The following is a 14,080-nucleotide window of genomic DNA, read 5'->3' on the forward strand; positions in this document are numbered from 1 at the left end:
GTCAGCAGGCTTCCAGTTGGGCTTGGTCAGTGGGAGGCATCAGTAGATAAGAAAAAAGGCAGGAGAACAGGATCAGAGGGGACTTCCCTGGCAGCCCAGTGGTTAAAACTTCACCTTCCAACACAGGGGATGCAGGTTCAATCCCTGGTCAGGGAGCTATGATCCCAACATGCCTCATGGCCAAAATCAGAGCATAAAAAAAAAAAAAAAGAACAAAAGAAGCAATATTGTAATCAATTCAACAAATACTTTTAAAATGGCCTACATAAAAAATGAATAAATTTTTTAAAAAAGAGAAAGATTAGATCAGAGCTTCCCTGTTTCACTGGTGTCTGACAAGGGCAATGGCCTTCACTGTTACAGCTTCCATCAAGGGTCCCCTCCTCCACAGCCCCGCCCCCATTCCTCCTCTAGACCCAGTGCCCTAAGGCTGCTCATGGCTCTTCCCTCTGTTCCTAGTGTCTGGGTGCCTAGTCACCCTTGCTTGCTTCCCTCACCCACGCCACACCACTGTAAACTGTGGCTTAATCAACACTCTACATCTCCACCATTTGGTTGAACTCAGGTCCCTGCCAGGACCTTGGCTGATATACCTGTGTGCATGGGGACCATTTTACCCAGGAAGCCCAGAGGTAGAGCTGTATCTGTTCCATTAATGATTATAAGTTAATCTGGGTGTAAATGCTGACTCACACTTTGCTAATGTTGATGAACATTAAAATTGGAAGTGACAAGGATGAGAAAGAAAACAAATAGTACACATACTCTCAGCACCAAAGATAAGCATTATTTTACCACGCACATTTTTCTTATCACAAAGGGATCATGCATTGCTTATTGGCTTAAATATATTCTGAATAATTTTCTTCATCAGAGAATACACTTAAACACTAATGAATTCACTTCTGTCTAATTCCCAGGTTGTTCAGTGGGTAAAGAATCCACATGCAATGCAGGAGACACAGGAGACTCGGGTTCAATCCATGGGTCAGGAAGATCCCCTGGAGAAAAAAATGGCAACCCACTACGGTATTCTTGCCTGGAGACTCCAATGGACAGAGGAGCCAGGCAAGCCATGGTCCACAGGGCCGTAAAGAATTGAACATGATTGAAGCGACGGAGCACACCTCTAATTCCTAATGGCTACATCTTTTTTTGGGTGTTAGTTCTAAAAGGTCTTGTAGGTCTTCATAGAACCGTTCAACTTCAGCTTCTTCAGCATTACTGGTTGGGGCATAGGCTTGGATTACAGTGATATTGAATGGTTTGCCTTGGAAACGAACAGAGATCATTCTGTCGTTTTTGAGGTTGCATCCAAGTACTGCATTTCGGACTCTTTTGTTGACCATGATGGCCACTCCATTTCTTCTGAGGGATTCCTGCCCGCAGTAGTAGATATAATGGTCATCTGAGTTAAATTCACCTATTCCAATCCATTTTAGTTCACTGATTCCTAGAATGTCGACATTCACTCTTGCCATCTCTTGTTTGACCACTTCCAATTTGCCTTGATTCATGGACTTGACATTCCAGGTTCCTATGCAATATTACTCTTTACAGCATCGGACCTTGCTTCTATCACCAGTCACATCCACAGCTGGCTATTCTTTTTGCTTTGGCTCCATCCCTTCATTCTTTCTGGAGTTATTTCTCCACTGATCTCCAGTAGCATATTGGGCACCTACTGACCTGGGGAGTTCCTCTTTCAGTATCCTATCATTTTGCCTTTTCATACTGTTCATGGGGTTCTCAAGGCAAGAATACTGAAGTGGTTTGCCATTTCCTTCTCCAGTGGACCACATTCTGTCTGTGAGGAAGGCTGAGCGCCGAAGAATTGATGCTTTTGAACTGTGGTGTTGGAGAAGACTCTTGAGAGTCCCTTGGACTGCAAGGAGATCCAACCAATCCATTCTGAAGGAGATCAGCCCTGGGATTTCTTTGGAAGGAATGATGCTAAAGCTGAAACTCCAGTACTTTGGCCACCTCATGCGAAGAGTTGACTCATTGGAAAAGACTCTGATGCTGGGAGGGATTGGGGGCAGGAGGAGAAGGGGATGACAGAAGATGAGATGGCTGGATGGCATCACTGACTCCATGGACGTGAGTCTGAGTGAACTCCGGGAGTTGGTGATGGACAGGGAGGCCTGGAGTGCTGCGATTCATGGGGTCGCAAAGAGTCAGACACAACTGAGCCACTGAACTGGACTGAATGGCTACATAGTATTCTACCTAGGCCAGTTCCATAGTTTAATTAGTCCTCTACTAACAAACATTTAGGTTGGTTCCAGTTTTCCTTGTTATAAACACTGCTGCCATAAACATCCTTGTACGATACAAAATACTACTTAAAAATGCAACACAATAAACTGGGGCTTCCTGAAGCAAAGCTGCCGTATGCTGCAGCAGTATGGTCACTCCCTCTCAAGAGATAACAACATCAGCCTTCCAGGCCTCCCACTGATGTTGCAAGGTTCAACTGAGAAAATGTATATGCAAGTTCTTTACAAGCTGTGAAGTGTATGGGCTGGTTCTGATAGCGCCATCTTCTTTCACAACAACCCTGCAAAGCAAGCATGGTGCACATACCCTCAAGGCACATGGTCCTGACAATTTTAGCAGACATAAAGCATGGAAGGCTTCCTTTTAGGCTTTTATATATTTATTTCTCTTTAGCACAACACAACAAAGAATTGTGTGTAAGGAAAGCAGCCTTCCTGTACTAGAGTAAACTAGCAGCTGGCAGTACATTCAATCAGCACATTAACTCATTGTGTCCCTTCCAGAGGACTGTTTCCAACAATTGAAGGAATCTGAGTTGCCTGACAGGTCCCCAGGGCCCTGAGGTCCCTCCCCGCCAATACTGGTTAGCCCCGCTCCTGCCGCTGATTAGTCATCATGACCACTCTCTGGTCCTTTCCTGAGAGTCTCTTCTACAAAGCACTTTGGCTAACTCTGCTTGATTTAAAAAACTGAGCAATAGTTTAGCTTTCATGGACATTTTTATGGCAAATATAGAAACTACACTGACATCTCATATAGAAACCATCCCCGTGCTCAGAAGAAAGCACTCTGTTTGGGACAAATTCTTGATTTGCCTTCTGAATGTTTTCTGCTCTTGCTAAGGCTGCTGCTGCTAAGTCGTTTCAGTCGTGTCCGACTCTGTTCGACCCCATAGATGGCAGCCCACCAGGCTCTGCCGTCCCTGGGATTCTCCAGGCAAGAACACTGGAGTGGGTTGCCATTTCCTTCTCCAAAGCATGAAAGTGAAAAGTGAAAGTGCAGTCGCTCAGTCGTGTCTGACTTCTAGCGACCCCATGGACTGCAGCTCACCAGGCTCCTCCATCCATGGGATTTTCCAGGCCAGAGTACTGGAGTGGGGTGCCATTGCCTTCTCTGTATTGCTAAGGCAATACTGTTAAAGTGTCAAACACAGCTTCCTGGAGAAAGAGTCTTACGCAGTTTCCAAGTCTTCATGAAAGGTACTCAGCAAGTTTTAAAAATCTGACTGGGGTCATGCCTAATGTTACTTGTTAATCAGTGTGAGAAGAAAAGGTTTCTATATGTTAAAGCCATTTTGTTCTACCAAGATGAGTGAGGTTCTGGGGTGTGAAAATGCTATATGATTGCTTGCTTTCTATTGTGGTTTGGTTTTTCAACAAAAAGTCAGTAAAGGGGACGTAACCCTACTTTATAATGTCAAGAAGAGTTTTACCTTAAGTCCTCATGAAAGAAGAAAAGGCACAAAGCCTTCTCTCTCTTTTCTCAACTACTGGGTCGTTTTCATCTCTTCTGGGAGGAACATAAAGGAGGCACAGGACACAGTGTTTATGTAACTAGCCGCCACAGTGAGAGAGGCCCCCGGCTTGTTTTCTGTGTGAATCGAGGAAGCACCTGCCACCTCATCAGACAACCTGATCCAGGGGTCTTGGCAAGGAAAGGTCTGCGTGCCTCGCACAGAGATACTGAAATTGCTTTTGTTTCCTTCCTGCCTAATTTTATCTCTGCAGCTATTTCACTGTTTCCATGGGTTTATTCCTTTCCATCACTACTTCTGCCCCCCCTCCCTTTTTTTACAGTCGTCTATTCAACCAAAGAAAATGAATAAGAAAAATAATTGTGATAGTGAAAAAAAAAAAAAGACGACTCAAAACTGCCATGTGTGAGACCCAGGGGAGTCCCTGATTAATTTTCATTTTCATCATTTAGTTCCAAGCTTGGCCTGATTCAGTAAATGTGTGAATAAGTCTGGTCATGCACTAGATTTCCTTGCAGCTTTACAAAAAAAATGAACCAGCCCAAGTCTCTTTCTCACCAGGATAGTCTCGTGATATGCAAGAACTATGATTCCACGTACAAGGGATCCTGATAGCACAGCGGGAGAACTTGGTTATAGAACAATTCCCAGAGTGGGAACTTTCATAGATCTTAGAAAGCACCCACCTAACACTGAAAGCATCACATTGCAGACAGAAGCGTCCACTCCTTTGTTTCTGCTTCCTTGTCTTTTCTTGGATCCATGACTCCTACCCATCTTGTATGCTCAAAATACTGACTCTGAAAAAAATGAAGTAGCAAATAGGTACAAGGGTTAGAACTTTGAGTCTAATTTGAAAAACAACACCAGCAGGATAATAGTACCACAAGTACTTGTGAAAATCCGAAAACATGGGGAGCTCACTCTATGTTGGGAACAATCAGGAAAGGCCCCGTGCAGGTAGCAGCAGAGGTGAGCTGGATGTGGACAGGCGGGAAGATTGGATGGGACTGAACAAGCTGGGCAGGGGGAGAAGAGATGAGCCTTAGAGGAGTTCTAGCTGATAGGTGAGAAGGTGAGCTGGAATGGGCATGTTAAGGAAAAACTGAGTCTGGCTGAAAGAGTTTTCATGAAAAGGTCATGGCATCTAGGAGGGCATGCCATTAGGAACCAGTTAAATCACTGGCAGTCTAAGTTATTTGGACTGGATTCTACAGGCCACAGAAAGTCACTGGACATTTTTAGGCAGAACAGTGGCAGGGAAAAGCTATCTTTAAAGAAGAGCAATGTGGCCCTGATAACCCACATGGATGCCAAGACTCCAGCAAAGCCCAGCTGCCAGCCTTGAGGCCTGGGAGAAGACGGTGGCCATGGCAATGGAGAGAGAAGAAATGAATGGCCAACACCGGCACCGAAGACTTGACAGAACTCTGGGAGCTGCCCGGCATCCTCTCAGGAAATACCTTATGGATAAAACCTTTTCTCTTTTGGTAAAAACTCCGCCTAATCTATTCCTTTAGTTTCCCCTGACAGTCTGACCCATAATGCTGTGCTAAGGTGTTAGGGGCAGATGATGACTTAAGATAGGAGCAAGAGAACTTGCAACTGACCAGTGACTAGAAACATTAAGCAGTAGGCACACTGTAAGAACTCACTTCTCATAGAATTCCTTCAAAATTCTGGTAAGATACAGTTTTCAATAGAACAAAACGAAAAGAATTGGATAGGGTTTGGGGGAATCATACGAGAAGCTGTTTACTCGAGATTTTACTTCAAGCTGTGGCATGTGGCTTGTGGTTGATTGCCATGACACTAAGAAAGCAAGTTAGCCTGGATTAAATATCAGTTTTATGCTTTCCAAATTACCTTGATTTCTCAGGGTCCTTGCCCTCCACACATCTGGCCTCCAGGAATGAGTCATTTAAAGTGGCACCCCCAAACAGAAGTTTCTGTTCTCTTCCATTGCGCTAACGTGTACTCTGTACTTGGACTGCCTGTTAAACAAATTAGGGAGGAAAACAGGAGTATCTAAAAGCAGCCATGCAAAGTTCCACAGGCACAGGGTCTGAGGGAAACTCAGCCAGGCCAAAATGACCTCAGGCATCTGCCAAGGAGAAGAACCTTGCTTCTAAGAATGTTCTGCAGCCTTCTGCATCTCCTTCCCTGACAGGCATCAGTGGTGTGACAGTTAGGTGTGGTGGGTGGGCATTTCTGTGGGCTGGCAGCCTATTTTAACTTCCAACTGTGGGAGTGAGCTTTAACTCTGTGCTAAAATTAGGGGAATCCAGCAACTCCTGTGGTTATTTCAATCAGTTCCCACTTATTGAGTAGCAGCAGCACAGTTAAGTAATAACATGGTAACCTTGCCAAGACATAAATGAAATGCTGAGTGTTGCCCAGTTGGATCTGAAATCACTTCAATGATCTAAGTGGAGAACCAAACCAACAAAAGAGCTGCTGGCACCTCTGGGTTGAGGGGAGCTGGGGACATGGCGAGTGTCCCCAGAGTAGTTCTTCTGACGCTTGGGGAAAATGTAAGGGAGAGGAACCAATTGGCCTGGGAGTCCACATCTCCTTGAAGAAACATCAGGAGTGAGGTTTGGTCAGGAAGCCTGAGTTTGATCTCCCCTCGCAGAGACCATGCAAGAGTGACTCACCGCCAGAGCCAGGGCACCCAAGTAGACCTTGGCCCCGGTGGTGGGTTCACACCACAGTACCGAATGTAATACCGACCTAGAGAAGCAGCTTCTGTGGCTGTGCTGTGCCAAACACTGCCCTGGCTGGCTCTGCTTTGAGAAGAGGTTTTCCTCTAGCTGAGAAAGAACAGGGCCAGGATGCCAACACCCAGTTCAGACCAGGTGGCCAAGGTTAAGCCGAAGGGGAAAAGAAGGCAGGTGGCAGAACCAGAAGCCTTGAAGAAAGGTTCTATTGAGGATGTTAACAGCACTAAGGGGCTGATCACCCCCAAACCATCCCCACTGGATTGGGGTTAGAGTGCAGGGGAGGGGGCAGAGGAGACCTGAGGTGGTGAAGCTTATTGACCCACCATTGACCCAGACAAACCCCAGGCTTGTGGATTATGCAGGGCTTTTCATTTCACCTCCCCCACGCTGTGTTGACCCTTTTCCTCTGGATGGTTAGGCTGATTGGAGTTCAAGTCCAGCCCGCCCTCCAGGGGCAGAAGTTCCACAAGGACAGGGGTAGCAGGTGGCAGGACGCCTGGCAGCCATCACACAGGTCTGCCTACCACATACACCGTCACCATCTAGCCCATCTGAGAGCCAGAAGGAGAACAGGAAAGAAGAAAAAGGGAAATCGGCTGATTGTGCTGATGCCTTCCTGTGGATGTCAACTCTGGATGCACTCCAGAGTTATCTAGGGAGCGTCTTAAAAATACCGATACCTTGACCCTACCAATCACCTAGGTTAACTGGTCACAGGCAGTGTTAAAGTGTAAAAGTGTTAGTCGCTCAATTGTGTCCGACTCTTTGCGACCCCAGGGACTGTAGCCCCCCAGGCTCCTCTGTCCATGGAATTCTCCAGGCAAGAATACTGCAGTGGGTAGCCATTCCCTTCTCCACGGGACCTTCCTGATTCAGGGATTGAAACCCAAGTCTTTTACACTGTAGGCAGATACTTTACCATCTGAGCCATGGCTTCGGAACTGTTGGATCTCCCCTTGTGATTCCAATGAGCAACAGGCATGGCACACACCACTTCAGCCTTTCCTGCAGAGGCTAGGTAAGGGAGAAGACTGAAGTTAGACTAACAGAGAAAGCATGGGCACAGACTTTCGGAGTTTCCAGGAGGAGTGCCCTATTAAAGGGGGCCGGACCAGTGTCCCTCGTCCCTTACCTGAAAGCTGACTCACTTCCACACCTTCCTGACAAGGAGCCTCTGGAAACCCCTCCTCCCTGCCAAACGCACATGTGGCCAAGCAACCCTCAGTGGGACACAGCTGACTGCCTGAAGGTCACCTTATGTGGAGCTGATTTCAATGATCTCTTCTATTCTTATTCTTATCATTTGAGTTTCAGCAGAAAGGCACAAAGAAAATTTCACATAATGTAAAAAAAAAAAAAAATCTGAGCACCAGCTGTATTACTGGATTGAAGGTTTGGTCCTGTTATACTTCAAACAATGAGGAAGCCTGCTCAGGTCAGAGTGGCAGAGCTCAGCAGCAGTGAAGCTCCTCTGTCCTTTCTTGACCCCTAGAAACCCACCTGTCCCACGTCCCATGCCCTGCACACCACAGCATCTTTCATATTCTAACAGTACCGGGAGTTAAAAGCTGAATGCATTTCTTTGCCTTTTGTTTGAACAATTGCCTTCACTGCTTCATCCTGAAATTGGGGCTCTACTGAAAAGTTAGTAGCTTTTGTTTCATTAATGAATGAATGAATGTTTTCATCCAACAAATCTTTCATTAAGTCTATTCCTTGCCAGGCAGTGTGGGGTTCCAGGAGAGAGAATGGCCGGGCAAATGCAGCCACTGCTCCCCCTTCACGGGAACCTTCCCTGAGGAATCCTACGAACACGTGTTAATCACAGCTGTGCCCCCCTGGTCCTGATCTGGTGGGAACTTTGGGGAAGAGAGGCTTGAGCTAAGATGCGAGGGTGAGGAAGAGTTGACTCTGGGAAGGCTCGGGGCTGGGAGGATGGTCCAGGCACAGGAGCTGAGTGGGGAGGGGACACATGTAGGAGGAACTGAGAAGAGAGCTGTGTGTGACTGAGGCCATATTAAAATATGTCATCACTAGCCTAAGGTCAATAGAAGGGCCTCAAAATATGTTTACCAGTCCAGGGTAAATGTAAAGATGTCAGAAAGAGCTTCCAAATTTTGTACCCTCCTACCCCTAATTCATACCATTTCTTTCCATTTAAAACGTGGAGATCTCCTCTTTGAAACGGCAAAATCCTTTTTAGATACCCAAAGGCCTGTATCATTTCTTTATTCAGGTATTCATTCTACAACTATTCCCAAGTACCCACTATGTGCTGGGCACTGCCTCTTGGCTTCTGCCCATACAGAGCTCACACCAGGGGAGAGACACAGGCAGCAACAACAGGAGAGTTGCCAGGGCTCCCGCACACCACCCCGAGAGCTCCTGATAGTCCCAGTGCCTCCCTGCACCAGTCGTCCTCAAATTGGCATTAGCATGCACAGAGTGAGACAGGAGCAAAGAAAACAAGGTCCCAGCTCTCACCAGCCTCGTGACGAGAGACAGGTAACACGTAACAAAAACATATGCATACACAAAAATCAGGCAGTTACAAATGCAATAGAAAATAAGTCAGGGAAGGGGGATACCAGATGATGAAGGACTTGCTGTTTTAGATTCATTAGTCAAATAAGGTTTCTGCTTAAGCAACTTTTGCGCAGAATATGCTCGGATGCTGCATAAAGGAACAGCTTTCCACAGAGACAGGAAAGCCAGCACAAAGATCCTGACATAGAAACCTGCTTTGCATGTTCCAGAAACATAGGGAAGTCAGGGTACCTGGACAGGGGGAAACGGAGTCAGGGAAGCAAGAGGAGGAGAGGGTGGTGATTTCAGAGAAGAAGGCAGGAGCCAGACCACAGAGCATCTTGCAGGGGGACAGTAAGGAGTTTGGACTCTGAGTTGCAGTAGGAAGTCAGCATCTGTAAGAAAGCTACATGCAGGTGGCTAAGTGTTGAGAGAAAATAAATCAGGTTAAGGGGATGGAGAGACTGGAAGACCAGGGAGGCTCTTTCAAACAAGCAGTCAGAGAAGTTCTCTCTCTCAGAAAGTGACTTTAGGGCTGAATCTTAAACTATCTGAAGCAGCAGTCATGCAGATATCTCCGAGAAGCTACTTCCAGGCAGAGGAAATAGCACTAAGGTGGGAATAAACGACATCTTCTAGAAAGAGCAAGGAGATCAGAATGACTGGTCTGCAGTATGGGAGGAAGAATGGGAATAGAAAGGGCCAGGAAAGCAGGTGAGGGCTGGTTCAAAAGGCCCTTAGAGGCCAGAGTAGGCCTTTTATTCTAAATCACTTGAAGATATTGGAGAATTTTCAGTAGAGAAATGACATATTTGTTTTACTAGGATGACTGATTGCTGTGTTGAGGACAGACAATAGCAGGGAAGAACTGGAAGTATTGAGACCCGATAGGAGGCAGCTGCAATAGTTGGGGCCTAGAATGGCCATGCTCTGCCTGGCGATGCCTGTGGTGATTAGGTTCTGGATCTGTTCTGAAAGAACCAGCAGTACTCCAAGATGAATTGGATGCAGAGGTGGAGAAAGGGGGAAAGCAACGACGGATTTTGTTTTTGTTGTTTGTTGGCTTGTTAAGGGAATCGGATCAAAGTGCAGGGGATTTTGATGGTTAGTCTTAACCAAGAAAAGTGTGGTGCAAAACCAAAGCCTTAGGCACTGTGAAGGGCTACAGCCTGGCCATGATGGAGCTCTGGAGGGAAAAGAAGAGGGCCATGAGACTGGGACAAAGGGAGCAAGGAGAGAAAGGAAGGCCTGGGCCCCCAAGGAGAATGAGCCTGGGGAGATCCTCCTGAGGCAGACTCAACACGTTTGCGCCTACCTTGTTTTTCAATCGTGATACAGTAAAATTGACTTTGTGTCTGTGTGTGTGTGGATGTGCAGGTCTATGGATTTTAGCACTTGTATGGCCACATATAGCCACCACCAAAATCAGGATACAGAACAATTCCATTACCCAGAAAGTTCCCTTGAGATATTCCTTAGCTCTGTGCTATAGCTTTGTTCTTTTGACACTGTCATATAAATTAAATCATATAGTACATAATCTTTAGAGATTTGATTCTTTCACTCCGAATGCCTTTCAGATGCCTTTGAGATTCATCCAAATTGGTGCTTGTTATCGCTGGATAAGTATTCCATTGGATGGAAGCACCACAGTTTGTTTATTCATTTACCTATCGAAGGGCATTTGGATTATTGCCAGATATGGGCCATTATCAAAGAAGCTGTTCCAGATATTCTGGTATCAGTTTTTGTGAGAAGATAAGTTTTCACTTCTCTAGGGTAAGTACCCAGGAGTGGGACTGCTAGGTGGTACAGTAAGGATGTGTTCAACTTTATAAGCATCTGCCAAACTGTGCTCCAGAGTGGTTAGTCCATTCTGCATTCCTATTAGAGTTTGTCATTTACCCTGCCTCTTCACCAGCACTTTGTGTTGTGAGCTTTTTTATATTTTAGCCGTTCTAATTGATTCTTAGTGGTATACAATTTTGGTTTTAATCTGCATCTCCCTTATGACTAACGATGTTGAGCATCTGTTTATGTGCTTATCTGCCATCCTTTAGTTCTCTTTGGTATTCTTTTGTCCACTTTTTAACTGGTTGCTTGTTTTCTTCCTGTTGACTTTGGAGAGAGCTTCATATATTCTGGATACAAGTCCTTGTTCAGACATGTAACTTGTAAATATATTTCCCTAACATGTACTGACTTTTCATTCTAATAGTATCTTTTTTTCCCCCTAATAGTGTCTTTCACAGAGCAAAAGTTTTTAACTTTGAGGACTTCCACAGTGGTACAGTGAGTAAGAACCTACCTGCCACTGCAGGGGACATGGGTTTGATCCCTGGTCCAGGAAGATTCCACATGCCACAGAAGCAACTAAACCCATGCGCCACAACTACTGAGCCTGTGCCCAGAGCCTGCGTTCCATGACTACTGAGTCCGTGCACCGACAGAGCTCCATAGCAAGAGCAGCCACTGCAATGGAAAGCCCATGTGCCACAATTCAGAGTAGCCCCCACTTGCAGCAACCAGAGAAAGCCCACTGCTGCTGCTGCTAAGTCGCTTCAGTCGTGTCCAACTCTGTGCGACCCCATAGATGGCAGCCCACCAGGCTCCCCCATCCCTGGGATTCTCCAGGCAAGAACACTGGAGTGGGTTGCCATTTCCTTCTCCAATGCATGAAAGTGAAAAGTGAAAGTGAAGTTGATCAGTCGTGTCCGACTCCTAGTGACCCCATGGACTGCAGCCCACCAGGCTCCTCCGCCCATGGGATTTTCCAGGCAAGAGTACTGGAGTGGGGTGCCATCACCTTCTCCGCAGAAAGCCCACACACAGCCACAAAGACCTAGTGCAGCCAAAATAAAATAAATAATTAAAAAAATTCAACTTTGGTAAAGTACATCTATCAATTTTTTTCTTTTGTAAATCTTACTTTTGTTCATGTTTAAAAAACTCTTTGTACATTCATTAAGGTTTTCTCCTATTAGAGTTAATTTCCCTGGTAGTTCAGAGGGTAAAGCATCTGCCTGCAGTGTGGGAGACCTGGGTTCGATCCCTAGGTTGGGAAGATCCCCTGGAGAAGGAAATGGCAACCCACTCCAGTATTCTTGCCTAGAGAGTCCCATGGACAGAGGAGCCTGGTAGGCTACAGTCCACGAGGTCGCAGAGTCGGACATGACTGAGCGACTTCACTTTCTTATTTTTTTCTTTATATGAAGTAGGAGGTTTAGGTCATGATTTGGTTTTTTACATATGGATTTTAAATTGTTTTAATACTATTTGTTGAAAAATATACCTCTTTTATTGAGTCATTTTTGCACCTTTGTCAAAAATCAGTTGGCCCTATATTTGGGGGTCAATTTCTGGACTCAACTCTGTTCCTTTTATCTATGTGCCTGTCCTTTGCCAATATGTACTTCTGTGGTGGCTCAGAGGTTAAAGCGTCTGCCTCCAATGTGGGAGACCCGGGTTCGATCCCTGAGTAGGGAAGATCCCCTGGAGAAGGAAATGGTAACCCACTCCAGTATTCTTGCCTGGAGAAACCCATGGACAGAGAAGCCTGGTAGGCGAAAGTCCATGGGGTCACAAAGAGTCGGACACGACTGAGCGACTTCACTTTCACCATACTTACTATCTAGGTTACTCTAGCTTTATAAGTCTTATTTTGGGTGGTATGATTCCTCCAACTCATTCTTCTGTTTCAAAATTATTTTAACAATTCTAATTCCTTTGCCTTTCCATACACATTTTAGAATCAGCTTGTCTATTCCTACAAAAAAAAAACCTGCTTGGATTTTGATTGTTACTGTGTTAAATCTACAGATCAACTTAAGATCAAGTGACCTCTTCACTACATTGAATTTTTCAACTTACAAACAGGATGTCTCTCCATCTTTAAGTCTTTGTTAATTTCTTTCTTCATCCTTTTGAAGTTTGAGACAAACAGATACTGCTCATGTTTCATTGTATTTATAGCTATACTCTGTTTTCAGAGCTACGATAAACTGTGGTTTTGTTGTAAATTTTTGGTTTCTTATTGTTCATTACTAGTATATGAAAGTACTATTAATTTTTGTGTGTTTGCCTTGTATCTTGCAACTTTATTAAACTCATCTAGCGGTTCATGGTGGAGAAGGAAATGGCAACCCGCTTCAGTATTCTTACCTGGAGAATCCCAGGGACAGAGGAGCCTGGTGGGCTGCCGTCTATGGGGTTGCACAGAGTTGGACACAACTCAAGTGATGCAGCAGCAGAGGTTCATGGGGTCACAAAGAGTCGGACATGACTGAGTGACCAAACTGAATTGGTTCTAGGGGGACCATAGAAAAATATGTCACCTGTGAATAGGGTTTCTTCTTTTCCCAGTATGTGACTCATTTCTTTCTTTTGCCTTACTGCACTTGGTAGAACTCCCAGTACAGCACTGAAAAGCAGTGGTGAGAATGGATACTATTGCCTTGTTCCCATAGGAGTAAATCACATCGTCTTTCACCATTTAGTATGAGGTTAGCCACAAGCTTTTAATAGGTGCCATGTATTAGTGTGAGGAAGCCCCTTTCATTTCCAATTTGTTGAGAATTTTTATCATGAATGAATATTGAATTTTGTCACATGCTTTTTTGCATGTGAAAAGAATGAAAAGCGAATGAAAAGAATATGTGATTTTGTTTCTTTAGATTGTTAATATAGTGGATTACAAGTAATCCTGGCAAAGTATGTTTATATATTGCTGGATTTGACTTGCTAATACTTGTTAAAGAGTTTTTTGTGTCTCTGTTCATGAAGGCTATTGATCTATAGCTTTTTTGTGTGTTATCTTTGTGAGGTGCACATTAAGCAGTGTTTAGAAGGAAACTTATAGCATTAAGTGGTTACTTAAAATATTTAATGCTGCAAATAGAAAGTATTCAAATCAATAATCTAAGTTTCTGCCTTAAAAATCTAGAAAAACATACCAAAATGAACCCAAGGCAAACAAAGAAAATGGAAGTAATAAAAATGAGAGCAGAAATCAATGAAATAATAGAATCGATCTGGTATTGGTCAATACTGGCCTCATAAGATGAGTTGGGAAGTGTTG

The 14,080-nt window shown here is 44.8% G+C and overlaps 1 long non-coding RNA gene across 1 annotated transcript in view; it reads right to left on the reverse strand.

The window, feature by feature from the left end:
* LOC107131561 (uncharacterized) overlaps positions 1-14,080 on the reverse strand; it is a 119,772-nt gene that overhangs the window by 67,508 nt on the left and 38,184 nt on the right. The window contains exons 3-5 of the long non-coding RNA XR_001494451.3: positions 7,397-7,491; positions 5,621-5,748; positions 4,441-4,554 (exon numbers count right to left, since the gene is read on the reverse strand). This is a non-coding gene — a long non-coding RNA (uncharacterized lncRNA). The remainder of the gene's footprint in view (positions 1-4,440; positions 4,555-5,620; positions 5,749-7,396; positions 7,492-14,080) is intronic.

This window comes from Bos taurus, chromosome 20 (assembly GCF_002263795.3).
Source record: "Bos taurus isolate L1 Dominette 01449 registration number 42190680 breed Hereford chromosome 20, ARS-UCD2.0, whole genome shotgun sequence".
NCBI lineage: Eukaryota > Metazoa > Chordata > Mammalia > Artiodactyla > Bovidae > Bos > Bos taurus.